Below are 15,161 nucleotides of genomic sequence, written 5' to 3' on the forward strand. Positions count from 1 at the left end.
TCCTTGCGACCAACCTCTACTGGTTGCATGGAGGGCGTTCGTGTTGGTGTTGGCCTGAAGGCCAGTCTAAGCCCGGCTCGACCTTTACGCCGACCCACACCCAGGTGGCACTAACCTAGGTAACTATTCAAACCCAGGTTTTGCCAACACTGGGCATTATGAAAATTCAATGATTTACACAAATTTAGGAAATCAAAACAGACACAGGCAAATAATATTCCTAACTCAAAAATCAATGGAGAAAACACAAGATCAATTTCAGAGTTAAAAACACCAAAATAAACATAATTAAAACTTTCCTATATATAAAAACTGCAGCAGGTAGAATTTCTAAAAAAATTCTAAAATTCTCTAAATTGTCCTAAGGTGTGAATGAGACAGAGAATCTGTGAAAATTCCTCTGACTCTGCTGCTCAGCAAACTTTTGGTTCTGATTGGTTTCTAATGCGTTGAATGTGTCTCAGCACATTCAACGCATTAGAAACCAATCAGAACCAAACGTTTGATTTTTGGTTCTGATTGGTTTCTAATGCATTGAATGTGTCACAGCACATTCAACGCATTAGACCACTAGTGTACCGCAGCTATGCAATTGACAGAAATACAACCTAACATTATATCATCATTATTTATAGAATGATTTAGAAAACAAAATACTATACAGATTTGTCAAAACTATTTCGACCCATATTAGAACTTTGCATTAATTTTCCTTCATTTTAGTAGCTGTGATTTTGCCTAACCCAGACATTTTCGCTAACCCTAAACAATACTAGTCTATTCCTAACCCTAACATTAACTAAACACATCTTACTTCTAAACGTTACCCTTGACTCAAAGCAATGAGTCCATCATATTAGGACCAGGCTTTGGTCCTAATATGATGGAACTAATATGACACTGGACATATAGTGGTGCGTTCACACCAAACACGTTTTGAGGGTCAGGCGCATCTGGTTTACATTCAAAGTCCAGGGCCGATGTTGTGTGTTTGGAGCGTCTAGCGGCCGTTTGAACCGTTTGACGCGTCAAGCAAGTCCATGGTGTCCAACACTCCACATAGACTTTGAATGTAAACCAGACTCGCCTGACGCTCAAAACGAGTTTGATGTGAACGCACCATTAGAATGTCCAGTTCCATTGGTAACAGTGACATCAGCAGTGATGACATCACTCTTTGATGCATCAAAGGAATCTCTCTCTTGAGTAGCACACAGACAGATTTTTCAGACCTGTTCCTGTTTCAGACTTATGAATCTTCTCCAATTATTTGAAGATACAGAATCAGCCCATTCTCAGGTGAGAGAGACTCACCTGGTATGAAGTTAAATTTTAGGTATTGGAATTACACCGAAGATAAATTAGTTTAATCAAAGCACGTCATGATTATGTGTGCATGTACTCCGTCTTAAGTCCAGAGCATACTAGTTTCTTTTTTTTTTTTTTTTTTACTTTTACCACTAGATGACATGTATATGTGTGTGTGTGTGTATATATATATATATATATATATATATATATATATATATATATATATATATATATATATACACTGCTCAAAAAAATAAAGGGAACACTTAAACAGGTGTTTAACACTTAAAGTGTTCCCTTTATTTTTTTGAGCAGTATATATATATATATATGTGTGTGTGTGTGTGTGTGTATGTGTTACCATGGCGGCTTTAATTCAAATTAAAATGCAAAAGGTCATTTGAAATATCAACTTTATAACCATTTTTTCTTTGTTTTTTAATAGCATAACATTGTTTTAAGGTGTATATTTTCACACACATACATTGTGAGATGTTCCCTCCACTCCCAGTACAATTTTATCTGACCACTAATTAACACGTTCAAAATGTCTTTTTCCAGCCTTTCTGCTGTTATAGTTCTGATGGAGTAATTGCCTAAAATCTGCATCGGCAGGCCAAAAGCTTTACAAAAACCAGGGTTCAGAAATTGGCTACAAATGTCTCATCGGCACGTCACTATTAATTATTCATTATATGTACTATAAGAAAATTGTTCCAAAAGATTCATCACAAAATTTATGCTTCACACGTGCCCTGTTGCTGCCCGATGTTTGTGTTTTCCTCACACATAAATCCACCTGTTGCATGTCGGCATTTCCCAAATCCCGTTCGAACTCCCCGGCTGACTTTGGGTGCGAAACGACTTCAGTCTCAATTGTTTGGGGTTGGGTTTCTAACTCGGCTGAAAACCGCCCTCGCCGCGACTTTCCCTCCCTCACATGAACGATTCCTGGCTGTAAACCTGCTGTTTGCTGTCTAATCGCTCAGCGAGGATTAGAGGCGCAGTGTGTTTGTCTAATTATAGACGGGCCCGTGGGCTCTCTCTCCTCCTCTGAGGGGTCACATCTAGCCCACCAGGCTCTCAGCCAGCGGCTCACTCGGGGCGACTCTCGGCTCCAGCTTTCACATGTTTATTCCTGTGTTCATTCCTAATTGCCATCTTCCTATCGCTGCTCTTTATTTTTTACCACTCATCTCTCTTTCTCTCGTTTCCTCTCTCTGCTTGTATCTGTCTCTCTTGCCACTTGTGGTGAGAACTTGACAAAGACTTTTCATTGGAATCAAATAAAGCTCAATGATTTAGCTGTCGAAATAAATCACCGTCTACATCAACGAGGAAACAAGGAATTGCCTGAAAGAAAAAAAAGACAGCGATTCTTTCACCCCGGCAACACAATCAATCAGTTCCCCCCCTTTTTTTTCTCTCGCATCTTTTCCTACTTGGTTGGACAATAGGTTTTATTAAGGCCGCTGGGAAAGCTCATTATCCATTTCCATCACAGAAGTGTTTGGAACACACTCGGATTTGAAACGGCCGAGGAGAAAAAGAGATGAAAGGCATTTATAATGCTCTGAAATAATGATGGCTGCCAGTCAAAACAAACCCCTGATGTGCTTTCCACGCCAGCAACTATTTATTGACCGCTGCAACTGTTCTTTTTAGGTTTTTATTCTCTATTTTTTTTCTCCTCTCGACTGAATTTATCACATCGCGCTGCGCCACTTCACATGGATGAAGAGGGCAGCTGGAGAAAGGGTTGAATTATGGATGTATGAGTTTGCTCAGCCTGTCGAGAACTTCCGGGAGCTCCAGCGCTGAGCCAAATCAATTTCACTTCTGCAGGAGACACCTTGTTAATGGTTCAATCCATTTTTAATCAAAGACCTCTAATACGCTGGAGTTCAGATTAGTGTGTCAGCTGTGGTATTAGTCACTGGATGGGGCTATCATGTAAAAACCACATGTGGCCGTGGGCGTAATGAAGTGTGATATATCATCATAACATCTAAAAAAGAAAAAGTGCATAAATTATTCAAAAATGGCAGACAGGTTTTAATAACTCTTCCTGCATTTTTAGGAAAGCTTTTTCTTCCATTTGAATTGCTGAGGCTTCAGAACAAAGTCAGTCATGAGTTTAGCCTCAAAAATGGCCGATTCAGTTGGTGTTTGGGTCCATCGGTCAGGAAACGTCATTGGAACATGCACAGACGCACCAAGTCATCGGTGTTTCAGACCCAGAAATATACAGCGACGTCAGTGCTGCAAGCTAACCAGAACTTGCTCTAAAAGGAAGTCATCTGTCACTACAGGAGCATACACAAACACTGAAGATGTTTGAAAGAAATGAAACCTTTAATTTAGCAAATGTTTTCAGGTCGGAACACATTCAGATGGGCCACACTCATTGGCACTCCTGCTGTAATCCCCCTTTGCCAACTGGACAACAATTAGTTTCACCTGTGACATTTTATAGGTTAGCATAAGAAGAGAGTGATCGTTGACCTTTAATCTTTGGATCCTCTTTGGATTAAAATCTGAGGACTTGAGTTGAGAAGGGAAGAAGTTGTGATTCGGTCCATTTCTGAACCGTTTCTGTATTGATTTGGCCGTTGTGTCTCTTGCGTCATCGTCCAGTTGAAAGATCCAATAAAGGCTCATAGTTATTTGACAGAGGCAACATGAATTTCAGTTTAAATCTTCTGGTGCTTCACTGGATCAGTGTAATTTCAAAAATGGGTTCCCAGGGCATTTAGGAAAGAAGCAGGCCCACAGCATGGTGGATCCCCCACCATGCTGTGCTTAACTGTGGACATAGCTTGATCTCCCAGATAATCAAACTGTCTCTCATGCCAGACCCACCTAGAGTGGCAGTTGAGAAAGAGTCTGACCATCCCAGTTAAAGGCCTGGGACCTTTAACAATGGTAGGACAGAAAGGTTAGCATGTAGGTAGTGACTAAAGGCTCCCATTTACTTGATTGTACTTCACAGTGCAAAGACCAGTGCGTACTCAAGGCAGACTCAATATGGACGTCCACTAGACACGTCTGCACAAAGATGCATTTTTACCGCTGCATACCAGACTTGTGCAGATAAGCTGCTCGGCTGGAAAGTGTTCACAGTGAGCTATTTTGTGTGCAACACTGAGCTGAGAGTCAGCTTAACCAGTTGTAAAAATTGACAGTTGTAAAGATTGACAGCGTGGCTGTCAATCTTTGTGCCGCTCTTAATTTGTGTGGTGGCTTCACTGGTGCACAGGAAACACGATTAGTCTCCCAACTAGCTCATCAAACTTGCTAGTGTCCTTCAGGATTGTGGGAATTGAAGGAATTTGTCTTGAGAAGTGCAGGAAATCTGACAATGAAAACTCAACCGTATACCCCGCCTGAGTATGTGGGAGTCTTAATGGTTACAATGGAGGCTTATAGACGCCGAGGTGCCACTCCTTCCTGTACTTCTTTACTACTAAGCTGTGGGCATTTTTATTACCTCCTCTACCATTTTTACTGTATGTTTTGCGTGTGGCATGTGGATTGTTTTCTTTTTTGCTTTGACGCTAAATATTGGCAAATTCTGTGAAGCAGGTACTTTCATGAAGGCTATACGGTGTTGAAAAATTAACACGCAATAACCTAACTTGAATGATTTCCTTGTATGATTGGTAAAGCTCCATCATATTCATACCCAGAAAGATTTCTGAGTAAAGTTCGAAAGACACTGTGAGCAATGTAAAGAGGTGGAATTTAAATGCATAAATAGTGGCACTGCAGAAAAGCATAAGCTTAACATCTGAAGGACGCAGGGAAACTAAACCAGTCAGAGTTGTGGGATGAAGACAAACACTTTGTGTGGGCTCCAGATGGCCGCAAAGTTTGTTTTTTTTTTACTACAATGTATAAACAAATAGTGCACAGGTGTTAGCACCAGGGAGCCGAAACATAAAACAGTCAGTTCTGCAGTTAGCTAGTTATCGTGGACATATCACTTCATTGTTCAACATATTTTTTGTGTCGTTCAGGTGTATTTATATGCAAAATGTGCCTAAAATTATGCACAGTCTTTCACCCTCAGTGCATGTTAACTTTAAAAGTCGATGTTTCAAAGTGGGATTATGTCCATTAAACAAAACGACCTTCTCTTTTGATAGAATTAAAAGTCTTCACAGAGCTAATTGCTATGAGCTTTGGGGCTGAGGAGATTACAATTCTGTTTCCATACATTTCCTGTCCTTCAGTCTCACTTTCATCCGATGTTTAAACTCAGAACCGAAGGATGGGATTTAAAGGCAAGAAGTCAGAGGTTCGTGTTACAAAATCCGAGAGTTAGCAAGCAAACACGTCACGACCAAAAAGAGTAAAAAAAAAGAAGAAAAACAAGATTACTGCAGCAGCATTTGGTGCATTGGATAACAGGTAGTCGAACTTAGCCATGCTGTTCACCGACTGTGTTTTAGAAGCGCACAGAGTGCGTGATGGAGATTTTCCCGTTGCAGCCCACAATTTACGGCTTTGCTCGGTCAGAATGCTCATTTGCAGAACTAATGGGAAAAAGCAAACAGAAATTAAGGAATCGTTGTGATACATCAAGGAAAGAGGCCAATTTCTTTTCCTGGCTCGTCGTATCAAAAATGGCGGCGCGGCGCGTTTCCTCCAGTGTTGCAGCCGCTATTTATGCGTACCGTTTGCAGGTTGCGCCGGGGGCTGCGAACAATACCGCCATTGATCAGTCCTGTTTTCATATTAATCACCAAATTTCCTGTCATTATGCCTGGGTCATGCATCAAGAAGACCGTAATGAGAAACTGTGTTGTGAGACCGCATAGCAATTAAATCAGGATACAAGATGTATTTTCTTTTCTTTTTTCCCCCTAATTGCATCACAATGGATTTAATTACGGCCTCGTGCTTCGCAAAGCAACAGGCCTTGCTTGAGGCTTCGAGTGAGGATCTCGTGTCTCTTTTGGTATAAGCTGGATGCCTCTTCGCTTACCGCTCTGTAATCAGTCTTTGAAAACAAACTGATACTAAAGCTCAGCACGGCTTGCCATCAGGGAGATCGGAACATCACAAAACAAGACGAATCATCCGTTTAGGCTTTTTCTTTTTCTTTTTCTTTCAACCTCATCCCACTTCCTTATTTAACAGTCTCGGAAGAAAACAAATAATTATCAGCTGACAGTCTTTAAAAGGATTATTTGCTGATGGGAAAAGGCTGCTTATAAGACTGCACAGAGGTTAACAGCTGAGTCAGAGCTTTTATGGTGAATATTTGGATGTTTCAAGGGAAGATACAGGTTTTGTTTGCCTCAAAGGCGCAACCACTTTGTGCATAATTGTGAGGTGGAAGGGAATAGAAATATATCTTAAAACCTTTTAAATGTAAAGAAAAAAGTAATCTCTGACGTCCCCTTTTACTCTGAAAAACACATAAAAAAACATCCATTGTAACAAATTGCCTTCTGAAGCCGCCTAATTTTATTATGAAACAGAGTCCAACTGCGTGTAGTTGAGTCTCAGTTTTCCGGACAGCTATTCTGTGAAGACTCAAGACTTTTGTCGGAGAACATTAGCGAACAAACGACATCGTGAAGACAGGAGACGGCTCAGAGGTGAAGTTGTGAGAAGAAGTCGAAAACACAGTCCTAAACCTTCAGCATCTCATGGAGCACTGTTCAATCAGTCATCTGGAAATAGGGGAGTCTTTGCAGAAAAGTGGCAGGAATAAAGTCATTATGAAATGCAGTGTCAAAAGACAATATCCACAAGTAATGCAAGGGGAAACAGCGAGCATGTAGAAGGAAGTGTTGTCAGATGAGACAACTAAACTTGTTGTAAAAAGCACTGTAGATAGTGCTGAACGGACAATACCTGTGCATGATGCTGGTTGTGGTAACATATGTCACTGGCATCAGGCATAAACTATCAGCACAGCATTTACTAATGAAAACAACACAAAAAAACAATAAATATGAAACAACAGAAACCTTGAACTTAAAAAAAAATCATCAAAAACAAGACCAGTGCATCACTAAGAAAAAAAAACACAAAGAAAACTACAGATATGTGGTGCTGCCATTATAAGAAATGGCCATGTCTTATAATGGCCCATTCAATGTCCAGTTGAGAACTGGAAGAAGAACTTAATGGTATTCATACATTCTCTGCATCCAGTCTGACTGAGCTCAGGGTAATTCGAAAAGAAGAATTACTCTTAGAATTTTCTTCAAAATTAAAAAAAAGTTATAAATATATAAATAAATAATGTGCTATTTTCATTCCACTTCATATTTATGTGCTACTTCCTGTTGAGGATATGAAATCAATCTGAGGTTATAAAATACAAATTGTGGAGACGATACAGAGATGCGCAAACTTTTGACAAGGCACAGTGTGTGGGACAAGTTGCGCCTCAAGTTGCCACTTCTGATCTGAATGCGTTCCCCTGGATCATGTACAATGCAGGACAGAGCGGCAGAGACGAAAACCAAAATCTGGTTCGTGGAAAGAAGTGTGCTCAGGAAGACATGAGTAAACATTTATGCTAAATAATTTAGAAACCACTCTCCCAAGACCAGCGTCCTGGCTGGCAAAAAGAAAAAAATGGGGGGAAAAAAAAAAGAGAAATGGGTGAGCTCATATGTGTTGACAGTCATATTCATGGCTGTCTAGTTGCCTCTAGATCTCATGAGATTCATTCTGATGCCGAGTTTACAGGAACAGAAAGTGTCTGCATTGTGGCTCCTGTCAAATTTGACAACAAATACTGTCAAACTAAGAGGCACTCGAGATCTGAGGAGACAATATAATTATATTCTCTGTCTGGGGTTGTTGCTCATATGATGTCTTGAAAATTTGCTTTTCTTTTCGAGCAAATATCTATGTAGTTTGTTTTTGTGTACAGAAGACGTGACGGAAGGTATTAAATATGCAGTATATCTTTCAGAGCTCCTATTTCGACTGTTTCTTCTTGACTTGCTCAGTCTTATTTGCTGGGAACGTGTTCCTCGTTTGGCGGAGGATTGCGGTCAAAGGTCATTGGAATAAGATGGCTCTAAGTTTCTATTTTTTCTGCCATGCAATAAACCAATGGAAAACCAAAATACTTTTCAACGCCACTATAGGAAACAGAGCAAAAATATATTTATGGTTGGGATGCTTGTGTTTTTTTGGTACCGTTCCTCTATGCTTATTTTATTCGTCATGGTACTGTTTGAAGATTGAGTTCAGAAGAATGTCATTTCCTGTCTTCAGAGTTGTCCAACAGTCGAGGAGCTCTCATAAAACTTCAGAAAAACCTGCAAGTAGCAGCAGCCTCTATCGCCACTTCTTACGTACAACTCCACTGCTGAAAAAAACAAAACCAAAAACGGTCTCTTGACGGTAATTTGTTGTTTACTGCTCAAGATTTGGACAGTTCAGTGACATATTGAGAGGATGTTGTCTGGTCGGATCGTTGGACACATCATGTTTGTAGGAAGTATGGCTTGACTCGTCATCCCAAAAGTTAATGTGTCAGATGGAAACACCATGAGCTGTCACACAGCGCGCAGCATTGGTAGATTTCAAATAACTAAAGTGAGGACAAAGGGAGAAATCCTGAAACAAGAACCTAAAAATCGAGAAAGGAATGGAGAAAGGATCGCCGCTGACGTTTCGTGGATAATGGGAACATTTATGGACAATGGGGACTGGGTCCTGTGCAGCATTTGGTTACCATGGAGACTTAATGGAGTCTTATAAAAAAAGCTACCAACAGAGTTTTTTTGTGTGTGTGTGTGGTGAGCAAAGTTTTTTCTGCTACCCTAATTAAAGGGGTCTTATTGATTCCAATAACCATATTCATCAATAAGGTATGAAAAGCATTTCATGTTATGAGCAACATGCTGTGGAGGCAGCCAGCTGACCGAGCGAGGACACACAGAGCGGGGTCGCTTGGCGACAGAAGCTGGTCGATGGGTTAGAGTTGAGCTGCTGAGTTTGACTGCTTTTTTTTTTCTGCTAATGCCTTAGTAAGCACGCATTAGGTAAACTCACAAATAGACTGCTTTGTTTTTGGCTGTCTCCATAGCAACGTGAAGCAGCTACCAGCCCCTCCGACCTCCCCGTCGGCTGGGACAACAGCCAACAGCTGGTTACCATAGAGACAAGACACCGATGGAGACGTGGTGTCGTCCGTTTTCTTAGCCAACTCATCCAGCAATTTGTGCATCGAGAGATGAGAAGACGGACGCTCCCCTGCTTATCTCAACGTCTTTCGTCTCCTACCTGCTGAAGGGAAAGTCTTCTTCATCAATATCCACTGGACCAAGGAAATGTGATTTCATTACATTGTACGTTATAATTTAGTAAGTCTTTGTGAGTTAAAGAAGTGACAGAAAAGGCACACCCAATGTACTGGAATCTGACAGAAAGTCCCTCCACCAGTGCTTTAGGTCAAAAATGAGGATTTTCAAAGGAAATTGTTTCAAGTCACTTTAATTTCTGATTATTATTACCGTCATGCTATTGATTTGCAGCTACCTGCAAAATTGTACCAGCAAATTTCAGGCAAGTTTGATGGATCGCAAACCTGGACGCGAGCAGAGAAGACGTCAGCAGAAGACGACGCGGCGGACCAATTTGCCGCTTCGTCAAGTGCGCTCTGCGGGATGCTGCTTTTTGAAGCAATTTTAGGAGCTAATCAGAAATGTTGCTGCTAGTGAAAATAATGAGCTGCTCTGGGGTAGTAAACCATCTGTGTGTTGTGACTGGAAATGAGACTGAAGCTTGTTATGCCACAGATCGGAGCAATTGACAGGAAAACGAGCCGGTTTGTGTGTTTTCCTGAAGCGAAGCCGCCGCTGACCTGCTACCTTCGTTTTGCCCCGGTGTCTGAGGAGACTTGTTAAGAAGCAAAGAGCTGCTATTCAGAGGGATGGATCATCTAAAATTGATCCTCCTCTGGAAAGCGACACACACACACACTTCGACAATCAGCTGCTGGTGATGACCCTTTCAGCTTCACACTGTACCTTTTTATGTATTTTTTGGTATGTTTTTATGAACACGGTGACTGCGTGCAATATATGGGTGGTCTTGTAAAATGATTGTTCAATTGTTGTTATACGGCCTTCCACAGCAAAATTAATGCTCCCCCTTGAAATTCTTTCTTAGGAAGCACAAAGGCGCTGCTGACAGATTGTGTGCTTATGTGTTGTCGGTTTGCGCTCTGAGCTCTTATTGAAGTTCTGCAGCCAATCTCGAAAGTAGCACGATGTTTGGGAGTGATGAATGCCGGCCACAAAAAAATCCAATAAGACGGCTTCGGTGGGAACAGCAGCATCCGTTTATTCACTCCCTTTCTTTCTCTCTCTGTCACTTTCTGTCTTAATACGTCCTCTCGGTTGTTCATCGGGCAGCGCGGCTCCAAATTACTCATTTATTCACGCTGGATCAGCACTCTGTAATCAACAGAAAAGACACGTTGCCGCTCTTTAATGGAACGCCACCTGTGTGGCCCGTCTCGCCAAGCCTCGGCTCCAAGTCTGAAGTGGGTTCGGCGCAGCAGTTGGTTATCAACAGCGACAGACACGTCGTCTCCTCTCTGTCGCTGCATAACCTTTTGAGCGCCGGGAGGCTGCAGACTGCTGCGCCGAACACTTCAACAGCTTGGAGAATCGGGCCGCGAGAAAACAATAAACCTGCACTTTATTACTCGCAAGATTTGCGTTGGGCTCCACCGCCGGCGGAAAGGCCGTACATTCCGAGCTTCGTTGTGTTTAAACATTGACTGCAGGAATGGCGAAAAGTATCCGCTGCCCTGAAGAAAACTGTTCCCTCCCCTTATGGATTTGTTATGTTTACTTACACTTAAATGTCTCTCTGAGATGTTTTATTTTTTTAACTATTAGAAAGGGATGACCTGAGTAAATGCAAAAAAGCTGCTTTCAAACTCAGATTTTTATATGAACTCCGACTTCATGTAAAAGTATTCAAACTTGCCTGGCTCTTTCCCGTAAATCTAATCACTGGTGGTTCCTCTTCTGGGGCAACAAAAACCATCTTTTTTGATAAACGGCAAAACTTATTTTTATATCCTCGTCTTAATTTAGCCACATTAGCTGGGTTTTCATTGCAAGCGTGCGCAAAACTTTGTCGATGTTCTGGTAATGTAGGACCCCTCCGTCCCCCCTCATTTTTGTAATGGTAGTGTTTTTATTAAATACAAAAATGCAATTAAAACCAGATGTGAATAAGTTTGTTTATGTGAAAAGTCATAAAAAAAAAACAACATGCTGCGCCATCACCCTCCCACTACTTCCTGTCGTCTTCTTCCTCTTTTCCCTCTTAATGTTCGGTTGTTGACCACATGACTCGTGTGATGCAAAAAAAAGTATTTCCATTGCATTCGATTCGTCGCAACGCCAAAACTTTTATCGGAAAATGTGAGTTTTTTTTACAAATTGGCGCGTTTCATTTAAGCAAATTTATTTTCGGAATTCCAGTTACGTACTCAATGGAAACATAGCTGTAGGAGAAATATTAAGCATGTTGAAACTCACTGTTAAAAGATACGTGCTGGCATCTTGGTCGACGTTTAAGTTCAGAGTTTGACTAGGCCACTCCGAAAACCTTCATCTTTTTAGCCTTTCAGAGGCCGGTCTGGTGAGGGTTTTCTCGGATCGCTGTCACTGCCTGACAACGAACGAGTGCTTGAGTGTAAGGTCTCGAACTGATTCAACATTCAACCTTTGAGAGATTTTGCTAGAGAGCAGGCCTGCTCTTCACACGTTAAAAAGGTGGGACAGAAAAAAGCCACGCTGCACCTAATTTCTGCAAAAGAAATCCCAATGCAACTTAGTGAAACTAAACGAACCAGTGGAATACTTTTCACCATAACATCGCTGGATGCCATTTGTATATTTATGTGTGTTATTTCTGCTCTGTGCCTGTCTATTGCTTGTAAGAACAACCTGCAGAAGCATCAGGCTTGACTCCTGGAGAGTCTCGCATCATTTATTGTACCAGATGCTACTTTCCCTCCCTTGGAAACGCGTGACGTTTTGCAGTCCTTTACGTTGTGGAATAATTCAGTAATTACAAAAAAAAGGTCACTCGTTATCTCTTTAGATAAATTGTTCAAGCTTAATCAAGATTATGATTTGAACTTGTGAGTCTAGTTCTTTAGATGTTTTCACCAGAAAGATGTAGATAATTCACTCTAGAAACTCTTTTGTGTCCTAAAGGATATATTTTGTTTTGCCTGAAGGTGCCGTCAAATTGGATAGGAAATGTCTGTGAGCATCAAGTCCTGCTACTAATTCTCAATTGGATTTAGGTCTGGACTTTGACTGGGCCATTGCGACAGAGAGAGGAGGCTGCTGGCTAAAGGTTGAAGCTCCTACCTTTGGTCTTTTGCAGCATCTTAACAGTTTTTATTTTGTAACTCGAATTGCCTTGTATATTTAGGTCAATCTAATCCAATTCCGATTGGATTTCTTTGCTCATTAAAGCTTTCATTTCCTAACCGTGGTTTACCAACGTTTACCACGTTTTCGTAGTTTTGTAGTTGCCCTACACATGCATAGTTGTGCTCTCTCTGCTTTCAAACGAAGACTGAACGATTCTCACAACTTCTACGTGACTCTGTCCCGTCATGTGCATTGTTCGCGTGTCAGTGGGCTACTTGACTCGTTTTCCTCCCACTCCACAATTTTGTGTTGTGTTAAATTGGTTTATCAAATGAAATCCAAATGAAATAGATTGAAGTTTGTGGCTGTAAATAAAGACAAAATAACTTTATATGTTAATTGGCTTATAATTTGGCGCCCCTCGAGCCACAGATGGATGAAAACAATAAAAGCCTCACAAAGGAAAAAAAGAAAGAAACATAAAACGTGTGTAGGGCTGTGTGTGTGTGTGTTGGGTCTGAATGACCAGAGCGCTGAATTTGTCGCTGCCGTCCCAACACTCATGGCGCTCAGACACAAAGAGCTCTTTAAATGTTTGGCACTGGTTCGGCCTGTCTGCAGTTGATCACTTTGGCACGCTTCACTGTCATTACTGTGAGAGAACTTGGTGATGTGTCTCTCTCAAATAAACATCCATCCATCCATCCATCCATCTTCTTCCGCTTATCCGAGGTCGGGTCGCGGGGGTAGCAGCTTCAGAAGGGAGGCCCAGACTTCCCTCTCCCCAGCCACTTCTTCCAGCTCCTCCGGGGGAATCCCGAGGCGTTCCCAGGCCAGCCGAGAGACATAGTCCCTCCAGCGTGTCCTGGGTCTTCCCCGGGGCCTCCTCCCGGTGGGACGTGCCCGGAACACCTCACCAGGGAGGTGTCCAGGAGGCATCCTGACCAGATGCCCAAGCCACCTCAACTGGCTCCTCTCGATGTGAAGGAGCAGCGGCTCTACTCTGAGTCCCTCCCGGATGACTGAGCTTCTCACCCTATCTCTAAGGGAGAGCCCAGCCACCCTACGGAGAAAACCCATTTCGGCCGCTTGTATCCGCGATCTCGTTCTTTCGGTCATGACCCAAAGCTCATGACCATAGATGAGGGTGGGAACGTAGATCGACCGGTAAATCGAGAGCTTCGCTTTTTGGCTCAGCTCTCTCTTCACCACGACGGACCGGTACAGCGCCCGCTTGACAGCAGACGCTGCGCCAATCCGCCTGTCGATCTCCCGCTCCCTTCTTCCCCCATTCGTGAACAAGATCCCGAGATACTTAAACTCCTCCACTTGGGGCAGGACACCCCCCCTGACCCGGAGAAGGCACTCTACCCTTTTCCGGCTCAAGACCATGGCCTCGGATTTGGAGGCACTGATCCCCATCCCGGCCGCTTCACACTCGGCTGCGAACCGATCCAGCGAGAGCTGCAGATCACGATCTGATGAAGCCAAAAGGACCACATCGTCTGCGAAAAGCAGAGATGAGATCCTGAGGCCACCAAATCGGATCCCCTCAACACCTTGGCTGCGCCTAGAAATTCTGTCCATGAAAGTGATGAACAGAATCGGTGACAAAGGGCAGCCCTGGCGGAGTCCAACTCTCACCGGAAACGAGCCCGACTTACTGCCGGCAATGCGGACCAGACTCTGACACCGGTCATACAGGGACCTGACAGCCCGTATCAAAGGGCCCGGTACCCCATACTCCCGGAGAACCCCCCACAGGGCTCCCCGAGGGACACGGTCGAACGCCTTCTCCAAGTCCACAAAACACATGTAGACTGGTTGGGCGAACTCCCATGCACCCTCCAGGACCCTGCTGAGGGTGTAGAGCTGGTCCAGTGTTCCACGACCAGGACGAAAACCACACTGCTCTTCCTGAATCCGAGGTTCGACTATCCGACGGACCCTCCTCTCCAGGACCCCTGAATAGACCTTGCCAGGGAGGCTTAAGAGTGTGACCCCTCTATAATTGGAGCACACCCTCCGGTCCCCCTTTTTGAACAGGGGGACCACCACCCCAGTCTGCCAATCCAGGGGAACTGCCCCCGATGTCCATGCGATATTGCAGAGTCGCGTCAACCAACACAACCCTACAACATCCAGAGCCTTAAGGAACTCCGGGCGGATCTCATCCACCCCCGGGGCCTTGCCACCGAGGAGCTTTTTAACCACCTCGGCGACCTCGCCCCCAGAGATTGGAGAGCCCAACCCAGAGTCCCCAGGCTCCGCTTCCTCAGTGGAAGGCATGTTGGTGGGATTGAGGAGGTCTTCGAAGTACTCTGCCCACCGGCCCACAACGTCCCGAGTAGAGGTCAGCAGCACACCATCCCCACTATAAACAGTGTTGGTGCTGCACCGCTTCCCCCCCCTGAGACGCCGGATGGTGGACCAGAATCGCCTCGAAGCCGTGCGGAAGTC

The 15,161-nt window shown here is 43.3% G+C and overlaps 1 protein-coding gene across 2 annotated transcripts in view; it reads left to right on the forward strand.

The window, feature by feature from the left end:
* The window catches only part of sema5ba (sema domain, seven thrombospondin repeats (type 1 and type 1-like), transmembrane domain (TM) and short cytoplasmic domain, (semaphorin) 5Ba), a 241,737-nt gene that overhangs the window by 63,641 nt on the left and 162,935 nt on the right, over nt 1–15,161 (forward strand). The window lies entirely within an intron of this gene.

This window comes from Xiphophorus couchianus, chromosome 7 (genome assembly GCF_001444195.1).
Source record: "Xiphophorus couchianus chromosome 7, X_couchianus-1.0, whole genome shotgun sequence".
Classification (NCBI taxonomy): domain Eukaryota; kingdom Metazoa; phylum Chordata; class Actinopteri; order Cyprinodontiformes; family Poeciliidae; genus Xiphophorus; species Xiphophorus couchianus.